Raw genomic sequence first — 23,923 nt, forward strand, 5'->3', positions numbered from 1 at the left:
GCTAGAAGGGAATCCTCCCTGTGAGGAACAAAGAACAGAAAACAACATTCTTACTTAGCCACTAAATTAGCCATATTTGCTCTCCTACCAGACATGTTTTGAAATTTCTGCTACTTGCACCTGCAAACATTGTAACTTTTATTTTTCACATTTTTATATCATAACAGTCTATAAAACTAATCCTTAGAAATTACAGAGTAGATTCTAAAATTTTAAAGTAGATAATACCATTGAAATCACATTAACATTTTATTTATTTTCTTTTTATTTATTTTTTATTTTTGGTGGTATTTGGCCGGGGCTGGGATTGAACCCGCCACCTCTGGCATATGGGACCAATGCCCTACTCCTTGAGCCACAGGCACCGCCCGCACATTAACATTTTAACTTGGAAGAGAGACAAAGGGATCAATTCAAAAAATAATTGTGCTGAGCTCTCTGTGAAGAAAGAAATTTAATCTTTGTCTGCAAAAATTTAAATTCAAAACAGTGTTGTAGCCATTAGGGTCAATCTAGGAGCATCCTGTATTGTTGTGAACATGCAGAAACATTCTTACATTCCTAAATGTTCAAACAATATGTGAATAAACTTTAATTAGTTATTAAAAGATATGAAAGTGTGAAATTTTACAGTTTCACTCCTTATAAAACTATGGTCTACTATGGACTATTTGAGGATGCAACCTAAGAAGGATAAGTTCAGGACTCACTCTGAATAGGACAGACACTTTGATTACAGAAAACAAAATTGACAGTGAACTATTCCTTGGTAATGCTATCCTTTTAGGACAGTATGAAGGCTCTTAGCAAAGAAAGATAAATTGCAAAAAGAGAAGAAAAGAGTTATTCAAAGAAGTTTTGCAGAGTATTTACGAAAGACATGTAACTCTTTATGATTCCATGTTGTGAGTAAGTAAGCAGAAGAATATGTTTACAAGGCCTCACAGGAGGTCCAGGTACCGGACCTGATTTTCCACATGGCATCAGCACCTGAGCCTGCCTAAAGCCTTTTCCATTAGGCATATGCACTTCTCCTGTTAACCGCAGTCCTCAATATTCTTTATTACTTTTCAGAATCATAAAATCAGTGATCAGTTGCTATTTTTTCACATCCCAACTAGTTCAACTCAGTTACTTTGACCGCCTAACACCTGTAGGCAAGTCTTGGTAATGACCTCTTTAGGTTAATACCATTTGTAAACTCAGCACAGACATTTCAGTTTTGAGACACTTTTTGGATTTTTTGACTTTGAGACTTACTTTCCCCTGTTTCTGATCATGACCCCTGGACAAAATTTTGGTCCCATTATAAGCCTTTTTTTGAATATTATACAGTGTGCAAACCAGTAATTTGTATGACATAGACTTGTTTGTTTTTCAAAAAGCAAAGTCATATACTTTAAGCACTATTTTTAAAGCAGACTAAGCAATGTAGGGATCTGTGTTTTGGAAGTGGATATTAATTTTTTTTAAGAATTAAAAGATAAGAAGAGATAAAAGGGAAATTATTTTTTAGAAGTAATATTAACATTTCAGACTTAATTAATTGTTTCCATTATGAGTTGTAGGACACTTGGTTTCCTTTATATTCTATTTTATTGGCAGAAGTTTTGGTGAAAAAGGTCTGCCTATATTTAAATGTTTTTAACGGACTGAGAATTGTTATACTATCTTGCTGAATCGATCCCTTTTTCATTATATGATGACCTGTTTTCTCTCTTTTTACAATTTTTGCCTTGAAATTCATTTTATCTGCTAGAAAGTATGGCTAGTTTTGCTCTTCTTGGGTTTCCATTTAAATGGAATATCTTTTCTGATTCCTTTATTTTCACTCTATGTATGTTTCATAGGTGAAATGAGTTTCTTATAGGCAACATATAATTGGGAAAGTTCACATTTACTTCCAATTATGTTCTATACGTCAGAGGTTTGAAGGTATTTTATAATTGAATATGTATTATTGATATTGTTACATTAATTCAATTATGTATTCAATATAACATTTACTGAGTTATTTTACATTTCTTGAATTGCTGAAGAAAAGTAATATATAGCAGCAGACATGATGATGCCCTAATATGATACAATACAATAATATGGAATATTTACTTTTAAGGTGGTCTGCAATGATAAATAATTATACATGAAATTGGTTTTCATTAACACTTATAGCTAAAGTAATTGCACAACTATATTCCATCTGGTGTTATATGTTTATTATGAAGTCTGCATTAAATGTATTAAATTATAAGCTAACTTCAAAGTAAATACTGAAATAAGTAATTTAATTATCTACTTTCCAAGTAGAAAAGCATTGCATATAGTTTACATTCTGGAAAACATAATATTTGCAGTGTAGAATTATTCTTTTAGTCTTTTTACTGAAATAATTTCATTTTTTATAATTTTCCAAATTCCTATAAACACATTTAATCCACACCTTCCTGCCCCTCCCTTTCCTCCTTCTCCTTCTATTTCCTGTTTCTCTTCCTTCTTCTTCTTCCTTTCCTCTTTTCTTTCCTTCTCCTTCCCCCCCTTTTCCTTCTCCCCCTTTTGCTTTTCTACCTTCCTCCTTCCTCCTAGGTTGCAAAAATTTGCATGATTCTCAACAGCTTCCCACTTCAAAGAAAAGCTTCTTCTCAGAGAAGATTCAGTTGGTTATTGTGGGATGAGAAATCATTGAACAAAATCTGAAAAATAGATGGTTATCAAATATATCAAGGGATAGTAAGAAAGAATGATACGTATATTTTTGGACTTAATTATCAAAGGAATTAACGTAAGTGATTGTGTAAGATAAAATTGGTAGTAATGATAGAGTCTTAGAATTTCTTGAAATCTTCTTTCTTCAGATATAAAAATGTTTACATTAATATTTCTAAAATAACAGAATTTTATGATAACTTCCACTTGTTATTTATGTTACATGCATGCTTAAAAATGTTGTATCCATATTATGGAAAAATTTCATAGTTGTTCTTTTCATGCACATAATGTCAACCATCTTCCAATTTGTAGAGATAAGAGTAATTGTCAGAAAGATAGAGAAATGCAAAGGTTGTTCAAGAGGATGTTTTCATGAATCATGAGGAAGCATTTACTTGTTTACATGCAGGGGGTTTAGGAAATGATAATTGAAAATAAGCACTTACAGCATGTTTTAGTAAGATCAAGAACATAACCTAAATGGTAGACTGTAGGAAAATAGTCCAGTAACTTAATGTGTAATTCCACTGACCCGTCTACCAGAATATGCCTTAATATGTGGCCTCATGAATTTTTTGGAGACTGAAATTTTTGTCTTCCTTGTTGTTTTTGTTTTTGTGTTAAGAAATAAAGGGAGAAAGAAACACAGGTGTGCTTATCCTAGAAGCACCTTTGTCTTTTGTAAACAAAAGCTACATTAGTGATGGACGCTCACGAGTAAGAAAGAAATATACAAAGGCAACAGGATGACAGTAGAGGGCAGCTGTCCACCTCTGGGCACAAATCAGAGAAGGACAAATAGCAATGCAGCAGAAAAATTACATTTCAGTCATGGCAGTTTATAGTTGACCTAATGACAAGGTCGAGTATTATGCACTGAGTGTAAAATTAATGTCAAGTCGAAATGGGCTTTTCATGTGGATGGCACTTGCTAATGCAAAGCATTTTAAAAAGAAGCCATCAGCAACACTTGGGAAAAGATAATTCTGAAAGGATAAGTAATTCATGTCATTTATTTTAAGAGGAAAAATAAACCCTTCAGAGCAAAGCTTTCATTTCCACGTTTAATTTTGAAGAAAAAGAGTCAGTTGCAGACAAAAGTCAGATAGATATCAATAATTATTTCTCTTCACCTGGAACCAGGATAGTAATTTAACTTATATTAAGGCAAAATTGAACACTTTTCATTTTGCTGATAAAAGACCTTTAGTATGATGTCCAACCTAAACCAAACTAGCATTTACAGTTTTAGAAAGAAAATGATGAATGATGGTGACATATCGATAATATTTGATGTATTACAGGACAGGCAAATCTCTAGCTAGGACTGCATTTTCAGTCCCATGAAGACTACTGGCTGGCATGTGACTTTTTTAATTGATTTAATTTGAGTGGTAGTCATAAGTGACACTTTTGTGAAGGCACTTAGGAAAGGGTCACGCTTTCTCTCCCTTCTCCTTGTCAACTGCTACTGAATGCAGGGGACTCAGATGCGCTAAGGAATAGTAAGAGTCTTGATCCCTGAAATCACTACACTTAAGTTTAATCACTGCCCTCAAGCCATTCTCATTTGAACAAAATGAGAACAATGTTATCATTCCAATGGGATTAAGCCACTGAACTTTGTGACTTCTATTTCAAGTCTTATACAGGTGGGGGTGTTTGTGTGTGTGTGTGTTTTGAAAAATAGTGCCCTCAAGCAGTTAATGTTCAAGAAGAAACTTTAAATTTCTGAAATATAACAGAGATTCCAAAGCTATTGGTAAATAAATGGATATCTTACAAACATCTCGTAGATAGTTTCCCATGTCTGAATTAATTCACATGAATATAGCTAAAGATGAGCAGTATCTTACAAAGTCAGTCCAGCTGGCATTTTTATTTTCTAGATTTTTTTTTACAAGTATTTCTTTCCAATTTTTCCTTCAATTTGGACTTGAATGTTCTGAGAAACATTACATATTTACTTTATCCAGTGAAATTTGAGGTATAAAATATACCAAATTTGTGACACGTATGGTTTTGTACATCTGTTTTAAACCATGAAATAAATGGTGAAAATCTCAAGAATAAGCAGTCTATGTTTTGCAAATGGACAAATCACCATGTATTTCAACGTCAGGGATGAGAAACTCAGATACCAATTCAAAGAAACCATCAAGTCCTATTCCGTGTTAACATGTTCTGTAGCCTCCCCTGAGGGTCAACAAAGGGTCAGTACATGCAGAGAAACATCTTTATCAAGAGAGAAGTTTTGTTTCTTCAAGATCAGGCACAAAGGAGAGCCAGGCCAGATCACAAAGCAGGAGTCATCAACATCTTTAAAACAGAGTAAGAAAGCAACAAATACACACACTGAAAACGTTTAAAGGCAGAGGAATAGCAACAGATTCTCTATTCACTGAGCCTCAAACCATATTTCTTGTGGTTTTATTCTTTACCTTGGATTTGCTGGTTAGCACACATTTTTTTTTTCTGGTCAACCGTCTTTCAAAGCCATGCTTATTGTGAATGCCCACCAATGGTAATGGCATTGTGCAACTCAGAGTGTACACAAAGACCCATGAGTATTTATCAGAAATAATCCCTCTCTTGGCCTTATCACCAAGCTATTACTGACAAAAATACATTAACATACTTTTTTCCCCAGCTTTACAAAGACAAATTCTAAATTCAAGCTGCTCCCTCTAAATTACTGCATGCTTAGATAATTTTTTTTTATATCCTTTAGAGAAATGTATTGAGACAACTGTCAGATGTAATAGTAAGTAACAGTTGGGCGGCGCCTGTGGCTCAGTCAGTAAGGCGCTGGCCCCATATACCGAGGGTGGCGGGTTCAAACCCGGCCCGGCCAAACTGCAACCAAAAATAGCTGGGCATTGTGGCGGGCGCCTGTAGTCCCAGCTACTCGGGAGGCCGAGGCAAGAGAATCGCTTAAGCCCAGGAGTTGGAGGTTGCTGTGAGCTGTGTGAGGCCACGGCACTCCACTGAGGGCCATAAAGTGAGACTCTGTCTCTACAAAAAAAAAAAAAAAAAAATAGTACGTAACAGTCATGATTAGGGCCTTTTTATTAATATCTTCTAGGAACAGTGTTTGAGATCCAATATGTAACATATAGTCTATATAATTTACAGAAAACGTCCGCTAACTTGCTCAATATCATTACAGAAATATTATTGTGTTTTTAGCTACTGTGTAGTGAGGTAACATGTATTTATAAAAATATTGTTTTTAAATATTCCTTAAAGTTCTATTTCTATGTGCAAACAATATGATAATGTCTCAGTCTTTCAAGGGTCTGATGTAGAAAAGGAGTCCAGAAGTGGATTTTTTTCTTAAAACAAAAATAAGAAAATAATTTATAATATTTGGTCAAATTTTCCAAAAAAGAAAATGTGAATTGAAGTTATAATACCAGTTATAAATGAGGAGTAGGGATGGGTTGTTGTGTGGAGTATATATGAATAACCTGGAAAATCATTTTGTCTATTTTTCCCCAAGTTAACATAACCTAATCGTATTTTTTCCCTTCTGGGGATCTTTAACTAATTTTGGTTAAAAAGTGAAGTATAGTTTACTAACCTCCCCATACTATACAAGTATAGTTTACTAACCTCTTTTGCCTTTTCTAAGAGAATATCATAGTTTGAAATTCAAAGAACGTTCATTTGTATGGATAATGCATCAGAATTGTGACATGTAGTAGAAACTGTGCTATAGCCTTGATGGGCTAAATGGGAGAATACGGGCAGACCAAGGAAGAGTTAGTGGTGTTTTGCATATTTGATAATTTAGGTAAGAAAATGAATTAAATAATTCGGATGAATTGGTTCTTTCTCTAAATTTTAAGTTTGCCTACCTCATTGCTTTTATAATTGAAGAGATTTTATAAGGAAATCTCTCTAGCTTAGCAAATGAGGAGAAATAATTTTTTAAAAGTTACTTGGGATAAATGCTTATGAGGTGATTAAAGCCTAATTTTTCAGAAATGGGAATATGGCAGACTTTTATATACTATAATAACTTTCATTCTTCACAGACCTTTGTGGCACATCTGAATGCCTTGAGGAGTCTACAGATATGAGAGAGACAAGGAACGAAAAAAGACATATAAATGAGGGTTCTAAATAGTCAGCAGCAGATGGGGTACAGTGCTGAAGAAGGATTTGAATTTTGAGACAGTCGAAAAAGGATTCACTTTTGATAAGTACTGTCATGCGTCACTTAACAATGGAGATGTGTTACAAAATGTGCACGTTTACGTGATTTTGTCCTTGTACAGGTATCAAAGAGTGCATTTACACACATTTATGTGGTGTAATGGCACTGTGCTATATAGTACAAACCATTATTCCTGGGTTACAAACTTGTATGGAATGTTACTATACTGAGTACTATAGGTAATTTTAAGGCAATGGCTAGTATTTCTGCATCTAAACATATAGAAAAATATAGCAAAAATACGTCCAAAAGATTAAAAAAACTGTTTACTTATGTAGAGTCTTTTCCATGAGTGAGCTTGTAGGACAGGAAGTTACTTTGGATGAGTTAGTTAGGTTGTGAGTGGATGTGAGCCTAGGACATCACTGTACACTATTGTAGAATTTTTGAATACTATACAGCTAGATACGTTAAATTTATTATATGTAAATATAGATTATATATACATATTTTTTTATGAGACAAAGTCTCACTTTGTTGTCCCCCCCCCCAGTAGAATGCCCTGGTGTCATAGCTCACAGTGACCTCTAACTCTTAAGGTCAAGAGATTCTCATGTTTCACCCTCCTGAATAGGGGGGACTACCAGTGCATGTAGTCTGGCTATTTTTTATTTTTTCTCACTCTAACTCAGGCTAGTCTCTAACTCTTGAGATCAGTCGATCTGCCCATCTTGGCCTCCCAAAGTAAATAAAATATATTTTTATTGAATAATAAGTAAATTTGATCTTCCTGTAACTCTTACTTTATAAACTTTTTATTTTTTTAAATTTCAAATTATTTTGTTAAAAATTAGGACACACATGTACAATAGCCTATGCCTATAACTGCGGGATTATGGTCACCCATATCACTGTCTTCCCTTTCCACGTCCTGTTGTATGGGAAGAGCTTCAAGGGCACCGGCACATGCGGCCTTGTCCTCTCCTATGGTAACAACGCCTTCTTCTGGAATATCTCCTGAAGAAATCACTGGGGGCTCATTTACACCTAACAGTTTTTTATCAAGTAGAAAGAGTATACTCTAAATTAACAGTAAAAAGTATGGAATATTAAATACATAAGCAAGTATTAGGCTGTGTATTATCATAATCAAGCATTATGGGCCGTACATACTTGTATCTTCCACACTTTAATATGACTTGCAGGTAAGTAGGTTTGTTTACACCAGCATCACCACGCATGTGTGAGTAATGTCTTAAGTAATGAAATTATGATGGTTGTGATGTTACCAGTGATAGGACTTTTTTAGCCCATTATAATCTTATGTGCCCATTATCATATGCACATTTTATCACTGACCATGTGACACTATGGGTATATTTAGAAGCACCTAGAATTAGAGGTTTAGAGTCTAGAAGTTGAGAAAGTTTCTTCCTACATATATGTATTACTTCATACCATGGGATACTAGGATGAAAAAGAGTAAAATATGGATTTAAGAACAATAGAGAGGGTATGACCATGTTATTTGTAGAAAGTAGGGAATGACAAGGTATATGACAAAAATCTCTCTTTTCTGATGGGCACCTAGTTGAATTGCTAATTTATATTTTGTTTAGTGTGCTGTTCACACAGCGAAAAGCTCCAGAAACCAGAAAAGATGAATGACTGGAAATAATCAGAGTTGTGGGTCTACTGAATGGGTGATTGAGGAAAGGCAAAAGGCAGTTAATGGTACTCCCAAGACAGTTACTGTAATGATACAAGCTAATTAAATTTATGTGATTGTATTTAATAGTCTTTAATAGAATTCAGAAGAATGTTATGTGGATGTTAAAGTTGTTGGACTATAAAATGAATAAATGAAGTGAAAAGACCAAGACATTAAATATACAGCATTTGTCACCAAAAAGTTAGCAACCAGTAAGAATAAAAATTTGGCATTTTCAAATTAGACTGAGGCCCTTAATTATCTGCATACAAAAATACACCGCATTATTAGTGTGTTATCTTAAAATGCAATAAACACCAAAACTGTTGTTAAATATAAACAATGAAGAAACCTTGAAATGTTTCTATAATCTATGAATTTCAAATAAAGTAACTAGAACTAAGCAAACTATTTACTTTTTCCGAAATCATTATCTGCAGTGGTAACAAATGCACATTTTATGCAATCATGCTCATTGAGATTTTTGAAAAAAGTTTTATGTTTTGCCTACATTTTACCATAGTTTAAGCAATGTCGAAAGGAATATGAATCAATCAGGCACGATTAGTTTATTAAGTGATAGCACCAAAAACTCAATGCCTTAAAACTACGAAGGTTGTCTGTTTCTGTCTTTAATTTCTTATGCAAGTTTCATATAACTTTTAACAAGCATCACTTAGAGTCTCTGATGTCTGTCACTGTTCTGTTCACAAAGTAGTCACTGTTATAAATGCCCTAAAAGGCACAAAAATACAATGTCAGGAAGTATTCTCTGAAGTTTAAGTAGATATCAATCACCTGAAAATTTAAATCACCTGGAAATGAGATAAATCATTTCCATTCGCACTTCACTGGAAAGAATGACCAATGAAAGCAGAACTTCAAAAAGACAGGAAAGTGCAAACATGCAAAGTGACTAAAAAAAGACGTAGCATATTTGTGAAGAAATCTAATGCGTATTAGATTCCCTGTAAAATAAAAGACATTGAAACCTCTTATTGTGTAAATGTCAAAGCTCTGAAGTACACATTAATTTTTCCGTGAGACTTACAGGTTAGAAAATTAATTTACTTTTCACTTTCTCACATCAGTGTTGAATTGGAATTCAAACTGCTCTTTAGCAAATGGTTGAGAATATAATAATTGTATTTTTTCAAAATTGAAAATGAAGAAAGATTCTTTGTAGAGTTCACTGAACAAATGGTTCTGTAAATTTGATTCCAGCACTCTTGAAAATAAACCTCACATTTATGTGCTTCTGTAATTAGTTCCAATCAGCATGCTATAAATATGTAAAGGTTTTATCCATCTATCATCGCATCTCTAGTTTAAAGCACTTCAGTTGAAATGGCAAACACAAATTGTGAATAGGTAAAACCTTAGAGTCAATTTTTCTAAGACTGAAATAAAAGCGACAAACTCTTCCCTTGTTCTTGAGTCTTAAAGTCTAATTTTTCCTTCTATCGAACATAGTAATAAATTTTGTCTAAAATCAGGGAAGACTAAGAGAGATGATACAAACTTAGAATTGAAAAGGTGCAAATTTCTGTTATCATGGAAGCCTGGGTGATTGGAATAAATTCTCGTTATTAATCAAAAATTTATAAAATGATGGTTTAGCAGAATAGGAATAGAAAGATTTATCATATATCTAGCTTAAAGAGTTGTAGGTTTTCCAATAATACTTTCTCTTTTTCTTATGTAAATCTCTCCTTTTTAAGGTAGTGGTTTTTCCTTGCATTTGCAGCTATCAGATCTTTAAGAAGTCTTAGGTAAATCCTGTGGTAACAATAACAATACATCTCTGCAGGGATCCTCTTAGAGTTTACCAGATGATGGGGCAGGGCATATAGCATAATAAATGATTTGCATTTCCAAATTACCTAGAGAGGATGGTGTTTGAAAATATGCAGTTGAAAATCCCCACCCCGCCCCTGCATCCATGAGATTCTGAGATACCCTCCTTTAACCCAGTTATTTTGATTGGAAGCAAATGAACACTCTTCTAACACCAATTTTCTTTATATGTAAAATACAAAGTCAGGAATGGAAATTTCAGTGGATTCATATTCCCAGAAGTTTTCAATCCCACGTTAAAAGATTCTCTAGTACTTTCAAATCTATGTCACCCAGCATAACTACATATATAAATAACCCCCCACAACAACAATGATATGACAACAAAAAATGTCGAGTAATTATTTTAGTGTGTTTGGGGTAGGCAAGGTTAGTTACAATCTAAGAGTTTTGCAATTTGTGAGTTTTAGTTCAGACAATAGATTTTAATTTTGAAATTAGGTTAAATTGAGTGGAAATTTCTGTGGAATCACATCACCTTTATAGATACTCCAAATATTTAAATACGTTATTATTAAGAATGTTTTAATATTTTAATATATATTTAAGCATTTCCTAAAATGTCAACTACACACTAAGTAACATACATTTACCGGGCATTTCTTGTAAGTTGGCATTTGTCACACAAAGAAAAGGTGAGTAAAACTTACACACTCTACCATTTGTTGGTTTACAGTGCAATGGCAGAATACTAATAGTTACTCAAGTAAATCCAAAACTACAAAGTTAAGATATCTATAGTGTACAGAAAACTACGAAGTGTAATGTGACTCAAAAAGCATTAAAGTGGATCTCACTAATTTGAAAACTAAGGGAAATTTTCCTAGAAATTACTTTTAAGGGTGGCATCTGTGGCTCAAAGGAATAGGGCACCGGCCCCATAACCTGGAGGTGGCAGGTTCAAACCTGGCCCCGGCCAAAAATAAACTTAAAAAAAAAAAAAAAATTACTTCTAAGCTATAATGCAAATTGTTAGAAGTTAAACAAATTTCAACCTTTAGGAAGGCAGCTGAGCTCAGTAGAGAACATTTCTAAAGAGAGAATAACATTCATAAAAGTCAATAATGCAAGAAAGAGCATTGAAGGTTTGAGGAACCCAGACCAATATAATGAGGCTGGAACATTAAAAGACTGGGAAAGGGGTGGCACCTGTGGCTCAGTGAGTAGGGCGCCGGCCCCATATACCGAGGGTGGCGGGTTCAAACCCAGCCCCGCTGAACTGCAACCATTGTGGCGGGCGCCTGTAGTCCCAGCTGCTCGGGGAGGCTGAGGCAGGAGAATCACGAAAGCCCAAGAGCTGGAGGTTGCTGTGAGCCGTGTGACGTCATGGCACTCTACTGAGGGCGGTACAGTGAGACTCTGTCTCTACAAAAAAAAAAAAAAAAACCTGGGAAAGAAGTGTTTGGAAAAATGAAGAAGTTTTACAAAGAATAGAAAAAAACTGGATTTTGTAGGCCAAGTTAATGGCAGGTATTTTGGTCCTACATAAAATACATTTTACAAATTTAATGATACTTTTAGATTTGTGCTTTTAAACGACAACTTTATTTACAGCTTCAAATTTATGGGGTAGAATATGCTAAGTGACATAAATTATCACCATCACACTATTTAGAGAAATTTTTTAATATAATAAATGATCTAGAAGTAATACCTACATAGAATAATATAAGAAAAACTGTTTCTGTGGCATCCCTGCAGAAGTTTTATATCTGCATATTTGCATGTATTTCATTTCTGAAAAGGATCAGCACTGGAATCATTGTTATGTGATTCAAAAATAAATGACTAGGAAAACCAGATCAGGATGGGGTAAAAGGACTCTCCAGGGATCTTTTTCCTTAAAGAAACATCAAGTTGAATAACTTTACAAGTGCAAAACTGCCTTGAAAAGAGCTGTAAAATCAGGTGAAACATTACAGTACCCCAATAAATGGGAAGAAAGCAAAGTTTTACATCATCCAAGTCACCCCAATCATGATCAGGGCACATACAAAGAGATTATTCTCATGGGTGGAAAAAGAGGAGAGGGAGCACAGAACTTTGCCTTAGACCCCAATGACAGGCCCACCACAGGACAACTCAGATCCAGAGTTCAGCCATATGAGCCTCCAGAGCTTAATGCTGGGGGAGAGGAGGGCAGACCTCAATAGTCTCAGTCTTCTGAGCTACCCCAGGCCAGACATCAGACTGGGTTTCAGGAGTGTCCCAATGCCATGTTGGCACCAGTGCACCTATGTTTAAGGCATGCTGACTAGTGCTCTGCTGAAAAATAGGGTCCCAGGATTCAGAACCATATCCGACAATCTGCCCACAACCTCTAAACAGGCTGTTTGCAGAAGGTCTTTCTCAGAAAAAGGAAGCCAGCAATGCCTGGAATAATTAACTACTTTGCAAATGTGATGACATCAATGCATGACCACAGAATCAAGAAAATATGGGCACTGTGACATCACGAAAGGAACAGAACAAAGTCCCAGTAATTGATTATAAGGAAAAGGAGAAGCATAAAACTCCTGATGAAGAATTGAGAATGACTGTGTTAAGAAAGCTCAAGAAACTTCAAGAAAATACAAAGAAACAACTCAATAAGGTATAAGTGAAAAGAATAAGAAGTTTAGCGGAGAATGAAATTTTTAAAATCTAACAAAATTGCAGAACTGAATGTAACGAAAACAAGAATACAGAACATTAATGGGATGATTGATGAAGCTGAAGAAAAAATCTGTACGCTTAAAGACATGCTATTTGAAAATATACAGTCTGAAGAGAAAAAAGAAGAAAAAAAGAACAAAAGTAAATGAAAAAAGTACATGGGTTTATGGATACCAACAGAGGGCAAATGGTTAAAATAGAAAATGAGGAAGACAGAGTGGTAAAAAGCTTATTTAAAGAAATAAGAGCAGAAAAATTTATGAAACGGGTATAAGAAATAAGTATTCAAGGATAAGAATGTCAAAGTTCCCCAGATTCGGTCCAAACAAGATGACAACAGGACAAATTGTAATTAAACTGTCAAAAATCAGAGACACAAAGAAGATCCTAAAAACCACATAACTTATAAGGGAGTTTCAATATGGCTAGTGACAGATTTCTTAGCAAAAATCTTACAGGCCAGAGAGAGTGGGATGATTTATTCATAGTACTTGAAGGTGGCAAAAACTATTCAAGAAATCTGCCCTTCGAAAGAGAAAGATAGTTATTTTTCCAGAGAAATAAAAACAGGGAGTTTATCACCACCACCAGACCCATCTTATAAGAAATGATAAAGGGAGTTATTCATGCTGAAAGAAAAAGATGCTAATGAGTAACATAAAATCTGAAAGAATAAAACTCACTGGTAAAAGTAAGCACACAGTGAAATTCAGAATACACTAATACTGTGATAGTGGGGTATAAATCACTTGTGTATTTAGAGTGAATGTTAAAACTATTAAAGATTATTAGCTACAATAGTTTTTTAAGGGATATACTACACAAAAGGACAAAAATTACCACACCAGAAGTGAAGAAAATGAGGAGGAATGGAGTAAAAATACAGAGGTTTTTGTGATCAAAGTTGTTTTTATTGGCTTAAAGTAACCTATTATAGCTATATATTTTTGTTGTTGTTGGTAGCAACATGTTAACTCATGGTAACCACAAAGCAAAAACATAAACAATGCACACACACACACACACACACAAAAGCAAAGACTCAAGACATATTACTTGAGAAAAATAACTTGACCTCAAAGGAAAACAAGAGGAAAAGAAAGGAACAAAATGTGTACAAAACAACTAGAAAACAACACAATGTCAGTATTAAGTCCTTACTTAACAATAATTACCTTGGATATAAATAAATCACATATTCCAATAAAAAGACATAGAATTGATGAGTGGATTTAAAAAACATAACCAAACTATATAAGACTCACTTTACCTCTAAGGACAATGCACAGACTCACACTGAAGGGAGGGGAAAAAAATTATTGCATGCAAAAGAAAATCAAAAGAGAGCAAGAATTACGTACCTCAGATAAAAATGTATTAATAAAAACTATCAAAGGAGACAAAGTCATTACATTATGACGAAAATGCCAATTCAAAAATGGATGACTCAAAATTGCAAATTAGCAAAAAAAAAATCCCATAATAAACAACCTAAATGACAGAATATATCACACAGGAAAATACACATATAATTTTTTTAATTGTAAATAGTATTATTAAACATGTTTATATTCCTATTTAACTTTGCCTTGTGCAAAACTCAAAATACATGTTTCCTAATAAGCTAAGTAATGTATATTATAGTATACAATATACTATGTTATGCTACCTTATAAGTTTCATAATATTACATAAATAAAAATATTTTTTTCTATATATGCTAAAATGAACATATTTTTGTATTAGTCAAATCTATTTGGCTAAACGATTATAAAATTAAGCATTAAATTGCTATATATCAATAGACCCTTATCCCATTACTGAAATATTATTAACAAGGGAATCACAATATAAAAATAATCTACTTGTCTAATCTGACAATGGTCATGTTACTTAAATCAACATAGAAAACTTGCGATTTTAAATTCCAAAGTAATAATAAAATATGATGCATGACAATCACATGCTAATCGCCTCTTATTTTGAGGAACATTTCACAATTGATAAATGATGACTTTTAATAGCCAAGTTTTCACTGTTTCACTACCATAAAAACAAAAACATTGACTTTTACAGGACCGTCCCCAAAGAACTTTTTCACATGTTCTGAAAAGACAGGATTGACCTCCACATGAAAGCATAATTGTCCATTTTATAATTTCTTATAAAACAATCTTTCTTTTAATCACAGTCTTCAGTAATACATTTAGGTACGGCAGGTATTAATTAAGGTTGGGTGCCCTTTCGTTGACATTGTGAGTCTCAAAAATACTTTACCTCTCACTAGATTAGAGACTTAGAAATTACTAAAACCCAGAATAGGAGTTAATTAAAGATTTAATTAACCTCAAAGGTAATGTCTGATTTGTTACGAAGTTCAATTTCACAACAGCCATGTCAGAAACAACTCAAATCAGCTGACTTGATAGAATGCTTACACACAAGAACAAGCCCTTATTGCTTGTCATATGTCTCTATAGAATAGGAATTTATAATTTTATATTAATAAATATGATTAGATATACTATCTCATTTCTACCAGCATCCATCTTAGATATTCAGATATCTATATGTTGTACTTTAAATATGTCTAAAACAATTTACATTATTTCATTTTATTTATTTTTATTTCTTTATATTTACAAACACAAACACATTGTGTTAGTAAGGTAAACAGTTCCAGTGAGCCCCTCATTCACTCAGGAGATGTGCCCTATACCACCACATTGCATCCAAGCTTACTACTCCTTCTTGACGGTGAAACGGGAGGAATGGAATTCAGGTACAATGTAACTGACCTTACGGAACTCCCTTCTTATGTGTAATTGTGTTAATTGTGTTTTTCTCCTTTGCAGACCTGTAATTACTCATTTACTAGTTTCAAATATGTATTGCATACATGGGATGCTTTCTTTTCTATTCTTGAGATACTTTATTAGGGAGAATGTTCTTCAGCATTTATGTAAATAAGCACTTCTTTTAATAATAGAGCCCATATAGTTGATATCTACAATATAGGACAATAAAATGACAGTATTGTGTGTTTCTATTGTGTTGATTAAGTATGTATGTTGGAACATCAGAGTTTACTTTTCATCATGAATATTGTCATAAATATAAGGATGAACATAATTTTTCTTCTGATCAAAATATAAAGGTCAAACATGTTTTACAGACGAAGTTTAATTGCGCTAAAACTAAAAATTAACTAGAAAAAATATAGTGGAAAAACAATGTACTTGAAATTATTCAGGCTTTTTTTTATATAATATTCTTGTCATTTTTGACTTAGCAATCATGTCTCCAACTGAAGGCTCAGTTTGTTAATAGATGTTCCTCATGTTCCTCTACAACTAGCAGAAAAATTATTTTCTATTTGTAAGCAATATTAATAAGAAAAATATGAAAATTACCCCGAGGACATATTACATGTTTGACTAGGGCTATATACTTAAAAAATAAAAATGAAGGTATAGCTCAGTTCACATGCACAATTAAGGCCATACCTTTACAAATCATATTATACTCTTTTCAAATAAGTCTTGGAAATTGTAAAGATCTGTAAATCTTGATTTTGTCAATAGTTTAAAATAAGGAGCCAACCTTCCATTAGTATTGAAGGAAATGTTTATAATGCATCTGTTGTGAAGTGGGAATCCCACTGGAAGTTAGGAGTTATGGCTTCTCATCTTACTTCTGCTGCTTCTTAGTTAAGCATATCTCTAATCTGGCCCACTCCGTAAGTTCTTATGTATAGGTGCAAAATTCTCATTTAGAATACAAGGTCTCTGCAGAACATCATAATATAATACCCTATTATTTTAATAATAATATTCCCAGAAGTCAAAAAAAGCCATATATTTTTACTCACAGACACATGGCTGCACTGTGTATGTTCCCTGAATGATCATCATACACAGCTAGCTACATTTGCATATGCCTGCCCTAGTCTAATATATCAAAATAAGTGGCATTTTACAGCCTTTGTACATTAACTTAACAGAACTTCAAAGTTTACCTGAAACTCAAAACACCCTATGAAATGCCAATGTAGATTTTATTACTTCAAATTTGATTGATTGGGTGGTGCCTGTGGCTCAAAGGAGTAGGGCGCCAGCCCCATATACCAGAGGTGGTGGGTTCAAAGCCAGCCCCAGCAAAAAAACAAAACAACAAAAAAAAAAAGTATGGCAAATTTAATTGATTTATGAATCCATGATGTATTATTTGATTTTTCTAAATTTCTTATGACAAGACCACGGCTAGTACTAAAAATTTAATTGTCCTATTTACATATCAAAACATTAATTAGATTATCATTGGTGCAGCATTTTAAATTTTTGATGTTTTGTTGTTGTTGTTGTTGTTTTTAATGTACGTTACTTACCTTGTTATTTTCTCAGGCTTGAGAGCTTAAAGTAACCAAGCAGAGCATCCTACTGTGGCTTGAGGCTGACTATGAATGTGTATCTAAGAATTATCTGGGGCCACACATAAAATACACAAAAACTAATGAAAGCTATGACCACCCAAATTTATCCATGTGTAATTCCTTTGGTATCTGCCTCCATAGGTAAGTTCATAGCAAACCACACACCACTGTTGGAGGCCCCTGAATCCCCTTGGGTACCAATGATAACCAAAGAGCAGTCTAAAGTAAAGGTTAAGGAGTTTATAAGGAAAAAAAGGATAATAGAGATAATAAAAAAGTTGACAAAGGAGAAAGAGGAGGGGAGAAAGAAATAGAAAAAGCAGGAGAAAGAGAAGGAAGGAAGAGGAAGAGGAGCAGAGCTTAGGAGGGGTCAGGAAGGCAGAAAAGAAATGTGTGAAGTATATTGATCAGTGACTTAATCAAATGCCATCTGCCTCACAGGTACCTGGAAATGGAAAAAGCTGTCTGAAGAATTTATTGTCAGTGATTATTTCTAAATAGCACCAAAGTTTTATTCTTTCCAAGCTACTGATTGGAAGCTACACTTTTCAACTTCCTGATTATCCTTGTCCACAGGCTGACTCTTAAAAATTAACTCATACCAAGGAATAGTCTGGACATGCATCCAATCCTTCAACAAGCTGTTCACGGTGTGATGGTGTGCTGCACTCTCTGGAATGGCTCGGGCCATGGGGAAACACACTAGGGTTAAATACTGTCTTCACAGAGCTCATGACTGCTGCTTGACTGGAGACGCGAATGAGCAGCAGCTTTGCTGTAGGTGTAAACTCGCTCCTGTAATTATTAAGTCAAGAAACAGACTATACTTAGTGGGATGGCATATAGCAAAATTCTTTATTCTGAGTTTTAGTTTTATACTCTTCCAGTCACGTACACACCTAATCCATTATCTATTATCTTATCTTCTTTTTTACATATCTGTAATTTAACTTGAAAGGAGATATTTATCATATCAATGCAATCACTTGTGTAGTAAATCTTTTCCTCTAAACAGTGACTAGTTTTCCGAGCAGGGCACAAAGACGAAAGTAGCCATAGGGGAACAGAGTTAATAGAAGAATATCTTCAAGCATTCACTCAGTTTACTCAGTATGAAGTAATGACTGTGTCCTTCCCTCAGGGCAGAGCACCTATAGACCTCTGACAATATGTCGTTAACATATGTCAACCCTCTGGCCCCTATCTCTGAGGAAGGGCGGCATGCCCTTGGATCTCAGGCTTCACGGGGTGTACTGTTTCAGAGAAAAGGCCTAAGGAATTTTACAATTCCAAAAAAGCCTAACTCTATGAGTAACCCAGGGTGGGTCCAGATCTCTTAAGCCTCTGGAAGAAAAGCAAGTCATTTTAAACTCACACTGAATTTATTTTGTGTGCTTGATGTAGGATATGTTTATTTCTAAATATTATTCTACAATGACAGGAAGGAATTTAGCAGTGTGTGTTAGAGGAAAGGTTTCCGGACTAGAACCCAGAAGGGAATTTCCGAAGAAACAGCCTTTGCCCTAAACCCCTCATGCACTTCCAGTCCGCCTCGCAAGCCTCCAGCCATCAAAATTCATCAACCAAGAGGTGGTGCCTGGCGTCTTCCAGCGCTGCCATGTCCATTTCACCACTGTTTAAATATTCACAATAAATCACAGTAAGGGTAAGAGATGAAGATGCAGTGGTGTCCGTACTGTCAGGACAGAGGGACCTCTCGTGACCCGGGTGAGGAGGGCGAGTTGACCTGAGTGTAAAAGGTGGGAAATTGGGAAATGAAGCCATGAAGACTGGGAGAGAGAGAAAGAAGGACAGAAGAGGACAGACAGGCTGGCCGCGGGGGGCTCGCTCAGCTGAGGCCTCTGCTGACGGCTGCAGCCATCCCCTGAGTCGTGGAACAGCTTTGTTTATACAGCGTCTTAACAGGGTTACACAAATCTTAACACAGGAGGTAGAGAGCAACAGAAGAACTGTGTGCTTGAGGACAGCAAGGAAAGAATGCCTGGGCTTGCTGACTTCCGACAGGTGAAAAGAATGTTGCTAAGGGAGGAGAAGTGCTTGGGGGTCATTCCCTGAGCATTTCCCAGGCTGTGTGGACCCTGCTGCCCACAGCCCCCTTCCCACAAAGTAGGAACTAGCAACAGACCTAGTTGATCATGTTCAGGAGTTTTAACTGTATCTTGGGATTAATTAGAAGCCACCAAGGAAGTTTAAGTGAATTCCATAATTAGAAATAACATCAGTAGCATAGCATTCAATTGCCAGAGTGAGAAAGGACGGAGGTAGAATTAGTCTTACCTTTCTTTTCAGAGTGGGACGGGGCCAGCGCACAGAGGGTTAGGATACTGAGAAGGTTGACTATTAATTCTGAGAACATGAGAATCAAATTTCGAGTTCTCATCTGGTCTCACAATATTGAAATAGTGTCTAGACTTGCTGATTGGCATCTGAGTGCCTGTTTCTCATTAAAGTGTAATACTCTAGCTAAACAGGAGAATAGTTGAGTCTTCAAATGAGATTTTCTATTCAGAGTTGGTATAATTTAGTTCTCTTCTCACTGTAGCTATTATCACTCTGTCAAATTATACTACTGTATAACATAAAATCTAGTTATGGAGACTTGAAATCTAGATTTGGCAGCATTTAACACATTTTTATCTTGTTCTAAAAATCTTTTTTTACCACTATAAGCTCAAGATTTTCACCTTATCACCTCTGGGCAGGCAGTTTATTACACGATTACCGCATAGTTCAGGTCGTAAACTTTGCACAATTATGCACTGAGGTAATATGTTTTATGATTTTTCTCTCAATTTCTTTTTTTTCTAAAATGTTGTTCTCATTCTGATTTCAATATTAAAATGTTTGCAGTCTTGCTATAAAAATGTGTAATGCGATTGCCTGTATTCTCTGCCCAGTGAATAATGAAGTCTCCTAAATATTAACATCTTGTAATTAGTAGTGCCTGCTGTATCCATTTAATGTTGGGTGCACTTCAATTTTTTTTTTTTAATGATTCTGGTAATTTACCCAAGTAAACCGCATACTGTAAATGAAGTCAGCCATTATATGTTATATACCGTAAACTCATGAATATACATTAAATGGAATTTTTATCTCCAATAACTCATTATATTTTATTCACTGAGAATTAGAAAAGGTGTTTAAAATTACTACTGAACTGATTAAGTGAATTTGATAATACATAGCATCAGTGCAACTAAGCATTAATGCACTTCCCTTCTTACTTTTGGTTTTGTATTAGCCTTTTAAATGTCTTCATTGTTGACCTGACTTCCAGAAAATTAATTCTTCACACATTTTATTTGTTCTTTCAGCATAACAGAAAGGAAAACTTCCAGCCATAAATCGTACTTTCAGTTAGTGCCTGATGATAAATACATTCTTGTTCTCTGCTGCTTCAAATGATGAAATGGTATTAGCACTGAACTCTCACTTTCCTACTCCAGACCCAGTGAATAACATTAATTGTTTTATATCCCTACACCAACGCTTTCTGCCTGAGTCATAAAACAGTTATGCACCATTTGGAAGCATTTCTCAGTAGGTTCCATTTTCCCCCTAAAACAAAGAGTTTGACTTTATTGATCTTGCTTTCTTATTCTCAAAATGCAGCATGAATTTTGAATTATGCACTACATTTTAAATAATTCCTATAGTCTCTAAACTAGCTGAGAAAGAGAAAATCTGCAAAAGTGCGTTCAAATGTAGATTTAGCACGATAGATTTGCAAGAAGATGTCAGTTATTCTTAACAAGTACTGTGCTTTTTGAATGTTCTTTAAAGCATTTACAAAAATGGTATTTGTTACTTATTTCAAAGAATAAAAGTACCACAAATGGACATCTAAACACCAAGTACTATGGATTCCAGCATTTACAAATATGAAAGAATGATATAAATCCTACATCTACATATCAACAATAGCATGGGGAGAAGTTGGATTTAATGCTTGGAAAATACTGTGCAAATTCTAAGTCATGTGATGAGCAATCCAAAAAAGAAAGGAAGACGGAGCAAGAAGTCAAATTAAATAATGTTTATTTATTTAATTTATTAATTAAATATCATTAATTGATATATTATTAGAAAACTGTAAAGTATTAAATAGGAAAACTCCAAAATCCTGTTGTCATGTTACTATGGAAATATTGAAAAAGAAAGCCATGTTTAATATGTTTTAGTTTAGAATGGGCTCCTCTAAGTAAATGAAGCAGGTATTAATTTGTATTAGCAATTAAGATCATATTTTATTATTTATTTTCTATGTTTAGATACCTAAATAAATAGCATCGTGTTAACAATTCAGTATAGTATTCAGTCTAGGTGTGTGGCGGGCCATCCTCTCTCGGTTTTTGTAATATGCTTTATGATGTTTGTGCAACAAAACCACCTAACAGGATGCATTTCTTAGAATGGATCCCTAACTTTAAGTGATGCATGACTGTAGTTTCTTTTTATTTTATATTATAATGCCGACAATAAACTTAGAAGTGGAACATTATGGGGTGCTGCAAATGGATAGTCTGCCAGGGTAGGATAATTTAACCATTACAGCAGCCCCTGCCTAATAATGTGAATAAAAATGCTGAAACATAGGGGAGAACAAGTATTTCATTTTTTACGTGCGTGGACTTTAAAATCAAGCAAAGACATTTTTTAAAGGTTTATGGAAGAAACATATAGTCGTTTCTGTGTAATTAGAAGCCTTGAGAAATAGGTAATTAATTTGTACCAATTTCGGACTCAGTTTATCTCTGCCCATTAAATGACTGAATAAAAATGGAGCAGGAGCTCAAGTTGTTTGTTTACAGACAAAAATACAAATGTGGCAAATTTAAATACTTGTTTCTAAAGTCATCGTATGTTTGGTATTCCATTTTACTGAAACTTAGACTATGACTGCAATGGAGTCTCTGTAATAACACGCTTTCAGGGCTGCATAGAATCAACTTCTTATGAATATTCTTGGCTTTAGTCCCAAACAGCAAAGTCTTATAAAAAATGTATTTCTATAAAAAATAACTATGGATATAATCCTTTAAATATTCAAATGTGAATAAAGTAGATTATTTTTATCCCTACAGGTGATTTAGGGTAGTTATTGAAACTTTTAGCAAGAACAAGATTCATTTAGTACTTATATGTAGAAAAAATCATGTTATTCATTATTCTATCCTGGAATACCAGAGGAACTTTGGTAACAGCAAAGGTTTGTACGTAGACTTTCTGCGCATGCTTGTATACGTGTCTTTTTTGTCAGAACATTGATTAGAGATGCCTTAACAAATAATTCAGCTACATGAATTTAACTTTTGGACCACTAGATAATTTTCAAGCATACTGTATTATATTCTTTAAGTGTACTCTTGTCTATAAATGCAATATTTTCTTTCTTTCCTAAAATCTTGATGTATTTTCCTTTCAGTTTAAAAGATCTATAGGAATTTGCCACTAGGTGGGGAGAGGAGGGTAAGACAAGAAACACATTTTGTAGCATGTACTACCTTTGTAAATAACTTTCATTACAGAGAACTTTAAATACAAGAAACCTCCATTTTTCTGACAAAGGTACACAGAGATTTTTGCGAGAGTTAAAAACGAAAAGAAAAAAAATTAACTCATAGTGAATACGTACATCTATGCCTCTTTCTACATTTTCATTATATTTGACAAACATATAAATGAGAATTGTTTCTTCAAGTTGCAAAAATTATAAGCATTTAGTATTACAAATCATTGTATTCTACAAAGTAAATTTCTAGCTTTCCATTACTTTATACATATGTTCTCTTAGGAAAATATCAATATGGTATATGACACCATTTTACTGAGGATTATGTTTTTCACTGGGATTCAAAAAAAGGAAATCATAGTAAGTGTCCATTAATGCTGGGAGAAATGTGTGTTTAGGAATTGTCATTGTGTGAACATCATAGAATGTACTTACACAAGCCTAAATGGTATAGTCTACTACAGATCTGAGCTGTATGGTACAGTCCAGGGGTGGAGAACCCATGACCTTCTGGATCCTCAAGCATGGCCTTTTGACTGAATCCATATTTAACAGAACAAAATCATTTTCTTCATGTTTTATATCTTTATTTTACTTTCAAAATAAATTTTAAATACCAAAGAATAAAACGAGTTTCAACAAAATAATCCTCTCATATTGACCAGTACAATTAGAGCATCAATAACCCATAAGGGCTAAATTGATGGCTGCCATCCTAATGATTTAGTTCTAACTTCCCGTCCCCCAACTGGTTCCTCTACCCCGTGAGGCTGGTTGGTGCGAGTTTATGGAGGTAGAGCACTCCAGTCTGCTATCAGCTTTGGCAACAGTGCACTGTGTTTCTGTTTAAAGTGGTATTCGTGA

At 34.3% G+C, this 23,923-nt stretch overlaps 1 pseudogene; it reads right to left on the reverse strand.

Annotated features, from left to right (window-relative positions):
* LOC128566420 (ATP synthase F(0) complex subunit B1, mitochondrial-like) overlaps positions 1 to 18,214 on the reverse strand; it is a 36,223-nt pseudogene extending 18,009 nt beyond the window's left edge.
* Positions 18,215 to 23,923: the final 5,709 nt, after the last annotated feature.

This window comes from Nycticebus coucang, chromosome 15, assembly GCF_027406575.1.
Source record: "Nycticebus coucang isolate mNycCou1 chromosome 15, mNycCou1.pri, whole genome shotgun sequence".
NCBI classification, from domain to species: domain Eukaryota; kingdom Metazoa; phylum Chordata; class Mammalia; order Primates; family Lorisidae; genus Nycticebus; species Nycticebus coucang.